Consider the following 13,502-nt stretch of genomic DNA (forward strand, 5'->3'; position numbering starts at 1 on the left):
TAGATTCAGTCGACCAAGGCAAGGTTTGGTTGACCATTCATGAGGTATGGTCGACCGTGGCCAATTTGAACTGTTAATTCGGTTAACTAAGTAGTTGGGGTTAGACACGTATCAATTCGGTCGACCATGGATGACACGTTCATTTCATAATAGTCGACTGAGCGAAATCAATATGTTGACTTATTGACCGTTCGATGGACCATGGCATTTATGCTGCCACATATTTGGTCAACCGAGATAGTCAAACTTTTGACTCAAGGTTGGTTTGATCGACCAAGCTAATTTGTAGTAAATGATTCGGTTGACCGATGCTTTTGAATTAAGCCTAAAAACCCAACGTCGGTCGATCGAAGTCACTTAAGGCTGTTTCAAAACCTGTGTTTGATTTTAGTTTTTATGAAAAGGGTTTTTGGTTAAACTCTAGGTGCCTTAAAGTCTGTTTACGGTCAATCTAAGTATTTAGACATATCATGCAGATGCATGCATTATTACTGACCAACATGATAAAAATTAAATGCAATACAAGTAGAATCAAAATGTCTTCTTCTTTTGCTTTTCACTTCATGGAATTTGCTAGTTGAAATAAGCTTTAAGTCTTCTAGCTTCCATTTCCCTTTTGCCTTATGTGTGTGTTGAATAGTAAACCTGTTCAAGCACGTAAAAACAAGCATAAGAAACTGGTGCTTTGTCAACATCAAAATAGGGATCAGAATCAAAATGTCAACAAAATCAACCCTGGGAATATTGTTGTGTTAATCATAGGACTTTATTCTTGAAATATTGAAGTAGCATCTTTTTGCATTTTAACTTAATACCTTTGTGAAAGAACTCTTGGGACTTATTTCTCGACAGCATCATACACCTTTTTAAAATGCTAGAACATGTGAAATATAGCATGGTTTATTGTGTTTGTATTGATTAATTGAATTCTTAATTTAAGGTTTCTTGAGTGTGTATGCTTGCTTGTGAGGGTTGTAACCAGTAGGACTAGGTTACCCTCTCTTGTCCTACATCACCAACATCCCAATAAAAGATGATGCAGATGTCCTAATTATGTTGGACCCATAAAGTTCTTATTTGGACATGAATATAGTGGAGCTTTTTGTTAAATGCATTCCCCGAAAATAGCCATATGGCTGGAGCTCCAACTTTGCATAAGGAAGTATTTCTCCATCCTTAACCTTATAACGAACACGATACCGTTGAGATGAGTAGATTATATGCTCACCTTTCATAGGTGACTGTGACTTTAAATTTGAATGACGTCCTTAGTAGAAAGGACGACCGAAGAGTTCCAGACTGTGTAACAAAATGGACGTACAAGAGGGTGGTCAGAGGATGTGGTGCAATTTTTTTTTTGCTTTCTTTTACTCTGAAATTTGTGCGCTGAATGGAAACATGCCAGTCAGCCGTCCCATTGTATGTTTCTTTTTTTTATGCTTTCCGTGCCTGGGCAGAATTTTTACGTATTTTTTTATAATACTAAACCAACTTTTAAAAGTTGGTTTAGTAGAATTCTTTAAATTTTGCCCTGTTCGTACACATTTGTATTTTTCATTTTTTTTCTTAATATTTTTGTAAAAAAACTTGTTCGAGGCATGATAAAATATGCTAAACAAAATTTATTAATACTATTTTATTATATTTGTAATTATGACATTTTTCATTAGTTTTCAACTAAATTATTTACTATCTCAATGTCCATAAATTATAAAAAAATGTTTCATTAGTTAAAATCTTGAGTAAATATATCCCATCAATGCTTAAAGGAGTCAAAGTTACATGAACATGAGTAGGGTATACACTAACAATACAATCTGCTCCCGTGGATGTAGGCTTTGTCAAACCACATAAATCTTTGTGTGGATTGTTATTGCTTTTAGATATATTGCGTGTGTGTATGTTCTAATTTGGTTCTTCATTGTTTGCTACGTTTAAATTCTGCCATGCAATCTTGAGTTCTTTCACAAAAGTTTGAATCAAGGATTTTATGTGGGAAAAGAAAATGAAAGTTAAATTAAGAGGAAACTCATTTTTCCTTAGATTTTCCTTCTCTTTGCTTATTTTTCTACCCTATCTTCATTTAACAACTCACATTGACTAGAGAGATACTCCATTAACATCTTTTATAGATTTATTAAATACATGAAAGGGATTTTTTTCATTTCAAGGTCCACTTTTTATTTTTAAAAATATGTTTGTATACATATTAGTTGAATAATAAAGCTAATGAAAATGTAGGAAAATATTAGACATCTCATGAGAACATACAATTAGTATATAAATATATCGCAACTAACTCACAATCACCTATGATCCCTTTTACCATGTTAATTTTTAATATTTTAAAATATTATTTTAAACACTCTAAATTCTGTGTGGCATTATCATCTAGGACATCCATCAAATGCTAGACAATGTTTGCTGAATAAACAAGATTCTGTTATCAATTCTCCTTGTACAAACATTTGTGATATATGTCATTATGCGAAACAAGCTTGTTTATCTTTTCCTCTAAGCAATTCTATTACTACAACACCATTTGAAATCATCCATACTGACATATGAGGTCCTTTCTCTACTTCCACTTTGGAAGGTTTTCAATACTTCCTTACAATCATGGATGATTTTTCACTGGAAACTTGGGACTATATGCTAAAAAATAAATCTAAAACTCGACTTGAGTTACTTTCATTCTTTGCTCTTGTTGAAACACAATTCAATCACAAGTTAAAACCATTAGAAGTGATAATGGTCTAGAACTCAATATGACAAGTTATTATGCTTCTAAGGGAATCATTCATCAAAGGATTTGTAATGCAACTCCTCAGCAAAATGGAATTGTGGAATGAAAAAATAGGCATTTGTTGGAAGTGGCTAGAGCTCTCAGATTTCAAGCTCATCTGCCTTTATGTTTTTGGGGTGATTGTGTCTTAATAGCTGCTTCTATTATTAACATATTACCCACTCCACTTCTTTCAAATAAGTCCTTTTATGAAATGCTCTTCTCTACCAAGCCTTCTTACTTTCATTTCAAGGTATTTGGGTGCCTTTGTTTTGCTAGCACTCTTTTTGCCCATAGAAACAAATTTGAATCTAGAGCACGAAAGTTTTTATTCCTTGGTTATCCTTTTGGTGTAAAAGGATACAAATTCTATGATTTACAATCTCATACAATTTTTTTTCTAGGGATGTTATTTTTCTTGAACACATATTTCCCTACAAGCGTAACCTTATCAATTCTTCATCACCAACTGTTGTACCTTCGGAGTCTTTTGTCCTTCTAGTTTCAATTTCTGATTCTATATCAGATTCCATATTATCATCTTCCAGCAACACAACCAACTCATCTTCCTCAAGATACTGCTTCTGCCTATGATAATGTTCCTTCTCTTTGAAGATCCATTAGGCAGAGACATCCCCCAAATTATTTGCAGCAATATCATTGTCATCTTAGTAGTTCCTCATCAGACCATAGTCCCCTTGCTGCAGCTCTTTCCAAGGTATGTACTCCTTACCCTTTGTTTACTTATCTTTTATAATCCAAATTGTCTTCTGCATACGAAGCCTACACACTTTCCTTGTCTTCTAATTTTGAACTAAAATCCTATTATGAAGCTATAAAATTTCCTCTTTGGCATAATGCCATGTTAGGTTAATTAGCTACTCTTGAAGAAAATAATACTTGGGTTCTCACTAGTTTACCTCCTAATAAGCATCCCAGTGATTGCAAATGGGTGTACAAATTTAAATATGATGTGATTGGTGTGACCCCGAGAGGGGGGGGGGGAAGAAATGGGTTTTAAAAACATTTTGCCTAAATTAAACATTTACGCCGATTCACCACATATCATATCCCAATTTAATTATAACCGTGTATGTAAAACCGAATAGGCAATATGTGTAGACATACACATGTATCTCATTTAAAATAAACGTGTGCATGTAATTAGTTAAAATCATAAATGAACAAGCATACACATGCTGAATTTAAAGTGCAGAAATTAAATGAGATAAGGAGAGAGAGATACATATGATATTTGTTATCAACGTTTGGCCAAACCAGCCTACGTCCCTACCTTGGGTATACCCCCCAAGGATTTCACTAACCCCACTCACTTAATGGGTGGAGCAGAAACCGTTTACAACCTCCTCTCCTTACTAGGCGAGGAATGCCCTAGGTCACATTATAGGGCTGATCCCAACCTACACACCTCTCATTATGAGGCGAGGAAAAGCCTAGCTCAATTACCAGGCTGAGCCGAACTGGTCTCCCTTATGGGGCGGAGACTCCCTAGTTCAATTATGGGCTGAACCCAACTGGTCTTCCTTAGGGGGCAGAGACTCCCAGTTAGATTAATGGGCTGAACCCAACCGTTATAATAAAAAAAAATTTGTACATAAAATATGCTAGTGAAAATACAAGCAGAGATATATACATTAAGATTCTACAATGCACTCCCTAATAATATGAAAATTTTCTTAATAGAATAAGGGTGTTGTTAGCTTTGGTGCAATCCTAAGAGGGGAGGGGGGTGAATTGGAGATTTAAAAAATTTCCTCCTAGGTTAAACTAATATAGCAATAGTATAATGCAACCTAGGAGCAGTCCAAGTATATATGAAATTGTAGATACGATATATTAAACAATTTTTAGTACAGGCACCATAATTTCAGTATTTCTCAACAAGATACAATGTAGTGTCAATCAGATATGCAGTATATTCAGCAGGAAAATTAAATCAAGCATAAAGCAGAATATAATGCAGGAAATGTAAAAGTGACACCAAATATGATATTGGGGTTCGGCCAATCCTGCCTACGTTCTTGCCTTGGCTCACTAGCACAAGGATTACACTATGAGCTCACTTAACGGGTGGAGTAGCACCTAAATACAACCAGGTTAATTAACACAGGACTGACCTCAACCTTTACAAACAATCCTTTCGCGCTAGATTATGCCCCCTCAAGCCACACTTGGAATACAATAGTGTTTCTCAATAGTAAATTGGGTACAGTGATTATGCTTCTCAATCAAACAGATATGTACCAAATGTAATAAATCAATCACACATCAACTGTATAGGAAATTGTAAGCTTAGTGATGTGATTTTGTGCAAGCAAACACTCAACAAAGTATAATCACCAATATGCTCAAGAGTATTCTAACAAGCTATTTCTTTGAAACAAAATATAACAAATCTCAATAATAAATTAGGGTTTCAAAGATGCTAATCAAACATTCAAACCAACTCAAAAATATTTCCCTCAACGAAATAAACACAAGAGTTGTTTGAAAAATATAGCTTGTAAAATATTTTGCACACCAAAAATTATAGCTATAGGAATCTTGCAATGACAATGGAAATATCCACAAGCTAGTGAGTTTTCCCCAACACAAGATTTATCAAATTTAAATCTATGGGATAACTCTTTTCTTAACTCTCCAAAAGCAATAATAATCAACAATCAGAATATTGAGACTATTAAGCAATGAACAATCAAGCTATAGCATAATAGAAATAATCACAATGCTAGGATTAATCAAAGGAATGAGTGTATGAGAGGATTTGAGTAAGAATGGGCAAAATAAGCTTTTTGAGTTTGAGAGGATTTTTTGCTAATGATTTCTCACAAATCTCTTGCTAATTTGCACAAATAAGGGTCTATATATAGAAGTGGCCCAAATTATGACCGTTAAGGACTCATAGGGCAATATTAGAATTATTTAAAAGTCATTTAGAAAAAATAACCTTGTTTAAACAATTTTAACCTCGGTAGAAAATAAACAACCCAAAAGTTTTTGGGTGGTTGAACCATGGTTCGGTCGCCCGAATAAACTCAATAGAAAAAGTCACTTTTGGACGTTCGGGTGTCCGGGTGTATGTTCGATTTGCTGAATTGAGGCGATTCCATTCTGTCCGCGATTTGGTCACTTGGTCTATCATTCGGTTAATCGAACTCAAGTGTTTGATCGCCCGGGGCCATTTTGAACGTAAAGTTTGGTTGGCTGAGTTGGTGAGAATAGGTCACCACAGCAGTTCGGTCGCCCGTGGAAGGTGTGTGCATTTTGGTTCGGTCTACCTAACACAGGTCACTATGTTGACTGGTCTATGGTTAGAGTGCCCGAGGTGTTTTGAACACAATGGGTTCGGTCGCCCGACCACTCATAAAATTTTCCCTTTCAGTCCAATTTTGCTTTAGTTAATTCCCCCTGATATTTTATATGATATTGGGGCCTATCCAAGGTATAAGTGCAAGTGCTGGGACCTAGGGTATTTTCTAAGGCCTTTTAAAGTATGCCTAAGACCTGGCATCAATCGAATCTAAGGTCATTTGATTTCCAAGGATGTGTAGGGACCTAAGGGCCTTCTAAGTTCTTTGAGCTTACAATAACCTACATGCATGATATGCAAAGATTATTACAGACCTTTTCCTATATTTACTATTACAGACCAATTTAAAATGAATGCAAATACAATAGAAAAATAGTTCTTCATTCTTTCGATTCTTTAGATACCATAAATGAAGCTTGATCTTCATAGTCTGCATGACTTACTTAAGTTCCTACCAACAATACATGCTAAAGATAAACCTGTTCAAGAAACTCAATGCACTAGTGAGAAACATTGGTTTTGTCTTAATCAAAACGGGATCAGACTTATAGAGTTAAGATTCTCCACCTTTTTGATGATGACAAAACAACTTGCAAAAGTGGGCAACGCCAAATAGGCTCCCCCCTAAGTATATGCATAGAATTTGAATTTTAAGTGCAGGCATTTGAATGAAGACAAACATACACAAATTATGCATTCAATTTTACTTATCAATAAAGCTCAATTCTGATATGTATTAAGATGTATTTAGCTTTCCCAATTTTACATTAGACATTTCTCCCCCTTTTTGACATCAGCAAGAAGGGGCTAAGGTAGGAAAGTAAACACAAGACATTTAGATATAAGATTCAATTTTGAGAAATTTTTTGAAATTTTGGCAGCATGCTGTTTGAAAATAGAGCAATTCCCAAAAATAAATCAAAGACATGAATGATTACAAGAATAACTCATTATCAATTCATGCAAGATATTCTTTAAAGGCCAAAACAGTGCATGCTATGATTCAAATACATTCAACATTCATGATCAGTATGAAGCACACAACTCAATATATACATTAAGAGTATACATTAAGAGTATGAACGAAAGTGCTAGAATTGTTAAGGAATTTTAGAGCTGGAGAATTTTAAGTTAAGTTGCTCCCCCTAACAATTTAAAGATATGACCAAAATGAGATAAACTACATATACTAGCCAAGAATAAATTTTCTAAGCATTATAAGTAGTTATTTTTAGATTCCTTGGACCAACCATACTGAATGTGTATATATATATATATTTGTCACCTGATTAGCATAGTCAACCCAAAAGGCCACAAATGCATCATAAATAGATATTAAGGCGTACTGTATAGTACATAACCAAGAACAATTCATATCTAATATAAAGCCATAAAAGCTGGATATTATGTTTAGGATTATAGAAGAGCCTCAATATACAAGAAATAAATCCGCAAGATGCATATGAGTCTTTTAAGCTCTTTTTATAAGGATGGAGCTTAGCTCCCCTAACTACCTGATGATTATGCAAGGATGAAATTTAATTTTCAATTAGTTTTCACTCATCTTTTCAAAATTATTTTAATGTTTATTTTATCATAATCATATTTAACACAAGGTTTTAGTTTGGAAAAATTTCTGTCAAAATTTTGACGGCATGCTGTCTGTAAATTGAACATTTCCCAAATTTTCATGCACCAAAACCTGATAGATTCAAGCAATCAATTCAAAATAATTTAGTTTGAGCATGTGAGAACCTATTTCAACAATCAGCATGCAATTCATATCAACTGCATCCACCATGCAGGAGGCATTCTAAACTAAGCATGCAATCAAGTAGCAATCAACAAATGATACAAAAGATAAACTTTCCACTAGAAGATATACTCATTTAATGCATAATGAATAGTAGGAATTCAGTGCTTTTCATATGAAGGCATATGGGCATGAAAGATAAAAATCATGAGAGCATTTAATGTATATATATTCATGAAGAGAAATACTCCCCCTGAGTATGCACTTATTCAATTTATGTCTTTTCTTAATTATCTACTTTCTTTAGCCAAGGTTATTAAGATTTTCAATGAATTTAGACTTGGCATGAATGCTTTAGGTTTAGAGGACCAAAAGGTCTCAATGAATATTTCTTTTAAATTCATAAGCCTACAATGCCTCTTCTCATATGAATTTTAATATGTAAGAGGCCCCAAGTTGGAATGACTTTTGATTTAAACTGCATGTGCATAGGTATACTTGAATTTTATACATCTAGATTGAGACCTTGGTGATCATATTAGCCATTCAACTCATCTTTAAGTATATAAAGCTCTAATGGGTTTGACTTAAAGTTTGAGAGCTTTGCGTGAGAAGTGCATTAAATACTCTTAAGGATTCAAAGTTTCTATTAACTTCGAAGGGTATTCAATATTAGTGGACATGATTCAAGATATTTGCATGGAATAGAATGACTAAAAATTTATCAGGCTTTTAAGGCTTCAAGATGAGTTTAAGATCAAACGATGTTTAATATATGTGATTCATTTCCTAAAACTCAATCTTATGCAATGGACACCAGTTGCTTAACTTAGGATGTTTATCTTTAAGCATGCTTTAAGCTTTTAGAATTATTTACTTGGAACAGATGACATGTCCATTTTGAAGTGGATTTTCATTCAAGTATGCTATAGCCAATGTTTTTATTTTTAAATCCAATCATTATGATATATATATATATATATATATATATATATATATATGTGTGTGTGTGTGTGTGTGTGTGTGTGTGTGTGTGTGTGTGTGTGTGTGTGTGTGTGTGTTAAGTTTAAATTGGATATTTTATCTGAGATTGCATAATGGCTAGATTTTCTAATGTTCTTAACATATAGTGAAAGTGTATAATGAATGCACATACTAAGATTTAACATTTTAAGAATAGACCACTTTGTAGGCCAATAGACATCACTCGCTCAAAACTCAGAACCTAAGAAAAGAATTTATGTAACTCCAATTTGAATTTATCCCTCCTTAAGTTCATACGAGTTTCCTTTCTTTACAACCCATACCATTTTTCTATCTTTAAGTTTTGATGGGTTAGGACTAGGTGGTACTTTGTCTCTCCAGACCTGTTTGCATTTTACACCTTTCCTTTTAAACTGGTAATCAGATTTTATGTACCCTTTCTTTTTACACAATACACAAAAGGTGTAGGTATAAGGGTTGGAGGAGGTACTTGCATAGTATTTTGATGCTCTTACAAAGTACCCCATGTATAGGTTCTTTCTTTTCTTATTTTCAACCCTATTATAACCTATACCTTCCTTATCTAAGGTCATCTTTTGTGAACTTAACAACTTATTAAGTTGTCCTTGCATCTAGTGAACGTATAGATGATCTTCGCTTGGTCTTCTATTTTCTTTTCTAGATCTTGCATTTTTGAATCTTTCAAATCTTTGCAAACACTTTGTAATTTTATGAATTCATTGAACATTGTGTTTGCTTTACACTCAAGTTCTGAAATGAGAAGATCCTTTTTATTATCACTTGAAATTTGAGATCTTACAACATTCAAATTTTTTCTAATTTTTCATTCTTGTTTACTAATTGTTTGATTTTTAAATCACTTTCCCTTTCAACAAGAACTTTTGATTCACATTCTTTCAAAGATGCCTCATACTTATTTTTCAAAGCAGTATATTTTTTGTTAGTTTTAACAAGTGACTTATGAATTCTAATATTTTCAATTTGCAATTCTTCATAAATAGGCATGCTTTCACTATTAGAACTATCACATGATTCAGAATTAGATGCATCACAAGATTTATCACATGAATCATTACATGGATTATTTGATAAAGCAGAAGGAGAAGAATTTACCTCATCGTCGGTTAAAGCAATAAAGCACTACTTTTCTCCTTCATGGCCTTTTGAGCTGGAGTCACATAGAGCTATAGACTTTTCATGCTTAGATGCTCCATATCTCTTTGCAAGTTCCTCCCATATTGCTTTAGCATTTTGACATGCCCTTACTTCATGAAAGATATTAGTATCTAAAGCATAAAATAGAATATTAATGCATAAAAATTTATTTGAATTAAACTCATATCGTTATCATTCAGCTCAAATTATGATTTGGGAATTTCAACATTATTGACACTTTTCATAGGCACGATATCACCTTGAGTAATGACTCTCCAAGTCCTCCAATTCAATGATTTTATAAAAATAGTCATTCTAAGTTTCCAATCAGAAAAATTTTCCCAAGAAAACATTGGAGGGTTTGCAGAGAACCTACCTACACACGATTGGGATACACCAACACGAGTCATTATGATCTTTTACAAAATGACGTTTAAGTCTAAGTGACGAGACTTTGATACCAAATGTTAGCTTTGGTGCAATCCCAAGAGGGGGGTGAATTGGAGATTTAAAAAATTTCCTCTTAGGTTAAACTAATCTAGCAACAATATAGTGCAACCTAGGAGCAGTCCATGTATATATGAAATTGTAGATACGATATATTAAACAATTTTCAGTACATGCACCACAATTTTAGTATTTCTTAACCAGATACAATGTAGCATCAATCAGATATGCAATATATTCAGCAGAGAAATTAAATCAAGCACAAAGCAGAATATAGTGCAAGAAATGTAAAAGTGACACCGAATATGATATCGAGGTTCAGCCAATCCTGCCTATGTCCCCGCCTTGGCTCATTAGCATAAGGATTACACTATGGGCTCACTTAACAGGTGGAGCGGCACCTAAATACAACTAGGTCAATTAGCACAGGACTAACCTCAATCTTTACAAACAATCCTTTCGGGCTGGATTACCGCCCCTTCAGGCCATTTCTAAAATACAACAGTACAATCAGTAGGATTTTTCCATTTATAATCATTGAATAAATCCAGATCTTGCCATAGGCCCTTAAGAACATTGAAAATACCTTGTTACACTGTCGTCTCCTTGATACGTATTGCTGATCTTCTGTTGCAGTTCATAAATTTGAGAGTAATTCCCAAGGTCAGAGTACATCTGACTCACATTGTCCTAGAGTTCCTTTGTAGTAGAATAGCACATGTAATTAGCACTAATCTCTTTATCCAAAGCATTCACGAGCCATGCCATCACCATGGAATTTTCAGCATCCCATATAGCATAAGATGGGTCTGTCTTCTCAGGTTCTATTGCTTCACCAGTCAAGTATCCTATCTTCCTCTTCCACGAATATACATCCTGACAGATTGTGACCACCGCAAGAAGTTGGCCTCATTCAATTGTATATTGGTAATTTGGACAGAGTAAGGTTCAGAATGGGTAGGTTTGGTTTCAGGTTTGGTTTCATCCACGGCTATAGTAATAGAAGAGATAAGGGTAGAGTTGAACAAAAAGAAAACCCTATAGAGATTAGGGTCAGATTGGAGCCGCCAAGGGAAACTAGGGTTTACACAAGGCCAAGAGCCAAACTTAGCCCTGATACCATCTAGAATGAGATAGCTTCTGGTGGAAAAAATAATTCTCATTCATCGTAACATAGGTACAGGTCTGTATAAATAGATGTACAACAGAAGAATAGAAGGAAAGAATCAAAGATGCTAACTTCTAAGGAAAATAAATATTCTAGGATATTCACACATTTACAGCTGAGATTCTCTTGGAAAAATAGGAAAGTTGACTAAACAGATTTAAAACTTTCCAACACCTTTATATCAAACTTTTCACATTACTCCACAAGATAAGTTAGGCGTTTAGCACTTTAGTATTCACGAAATTATTAATGCTAACTGTATTAAATTAAGATAGTGACAGGTTGGCATTTTAGGAAGCCATTAATTTTCATGGTTTAGGGATTAGCATACCTAGCTAAAGCATGAACTGAAGAAGCGATAGATTTATCATTATCCTAAAATTCCATGTCTTCCTTATTAGAATCAGTACAGTCATCCTCAACCTCTTCTTGCTCCTCCAATAGTTCAATCATCAAGAGTTGTCCCTTTTTGCAATTATGTCACCTATTTACACTTCTCATCACAATGCCAACACAAACCCTTTGTCTTTTGCACTTTGAGTTCCTCTTGAGTCAATTGTTTGGTAGGAGGATTGCAAGAAGCAGGTGGTGTGATAGTGTCGGTGGCATTCTGCTTGCTAATGGTCTAGTTGGAGCGATGTCTTTCTCGTCCTAACTTCTCTTCTTCTAACCGTGTAAAGGAAATTACAGAAATCATAGTTCGTGGCTAACGCACTTTGACCTCACCGAATGTCAAGTAGGGAAATTGTAGCAATCATAGTCCGTGGTTAACACGCTTTGACCTCACGCCAAATGTCAAGTAGGATACCTTCAATAAAAGTACTAATGAGTTAGCTTTTGTTCCAATCTTTAGTTCTATTTGATAGCCACTCAAATTGCGTCTGGTACTCTAAGATAGTACGATTTTGGTTTATTTTAGAAATCTCTCATCAATACTCTCATATCCTATGGGCCCAAATTGAACAAGTAATGCAAAAACAAATTATGCCTGTTGAATAATTGGGTAAAATGGAAGACCTAAACTCAATGATAGGTCTCTCCCTCTATTTATAAGATATATCAAGTACAATAGGAATGACCATAATACCCTTGCTAACTTACATTTATTACAAACCAAACTCTAACAATTAATAATAATGCTAAATGACCAAATAACCATTAACACTCCCCCTCAAGTTGGAACATACATATCATATGCTCCTAGCTTGTTACAAATGAATTTCACACAAACACCTCACAAGGCTTTAGCGAACTCTCGAATAAAATGACAATCAACTTCAATGTGCTTTGTCCGCTCAAGGAAGATAAGGTTGGAGGCAATATGGATAGCACCTTGATTATCACACATCAACTCCATAGGCTGAGAATGTGGAAAACCTAGTTCTTTCAACATGTTCTTCAGCTAAACAAGTTCACATGTAGTGTGCCCCATAGCCCTATATTCTGACTCAGCACTCGACCTGGCCACCACATTTTGTTTCTTACTTTTCCCAGATACCAAATTACCACTGACAAAGATACAATACCCAGTTGTGGATCTTTGGTCGGAAGGTGACCCAACCTAATCTGCATCTTTATATCCCCTCAATATGAGTGTTACCCTAATCTTGATATAAAAGACCTCTTCCTAGTCCACCTTTGAGATATCTCAAAATGTGAATTACTGCATCCTAGTAACTTGTTCTCAAGGAATCGAGAAACTTACTAACAACACTTGTTGCAAAGGATATATCTGGTCGAGTGACAGCGAGAAAATTCAACTTTTCAACAAGTCTCCTATACCAACCTAGGCTAGGCAACAAATCACTCATATCTGACAACTAACTTACTATTGGGATCCATGCTTGTATCAACAGGT

At 34.6% G+C, this 13,502-nt stretch overlaps 1 long non-coding RNA gene across 5 annotated transcripts in view; it reads right to left on the reverse strand.

Moving 5' to 3' along the window:
• Positions 1–406: 406 nt before the first annotated feature.
• LOC131146098 (uncharacterized) overlaps positions 407–13,502 on the reverse strand; it is a 31,551-nt gene continuing 18,455 nt past the window's right edge. The window contains exons 3-5 of one of the 5 annotated variants that reach the window (XR_009134223.1): positions 9,988–10,139; positions 6,684–6,740; positions 6,482–6,595 (exon numbers count right to left, since the gene is read on the reverse strand). This is a non-coding gene — a long non-coding RNA (uncharacterized LOC131146098). Of the gene's footprint in view, positions 646–6,481; positions 6,741–9,987; positions 10,161–13,502 lie in introns of those variants that run through there. The other 4 variants (XR_009134221.1, XR_009134222.1, XR_009134225.1 and 1 more) reach the window with 4 other exon arrangements.

The sequence above is a fragment of the Malania oleifera genome, chromosome 13, assembly GCF_029873635.1.
Source record: "Malania oleifera isolate guangnan ecotype guangnan chromosome 13, ASM2987363v1, whole genome shotgun sequence".
Lineage (NCBI taxonomy): Eukaryota > Viridiplantae > Streptophyta > Magnoliopsida > Santalales > Ximeniaceae > Malania > Malania oleifera.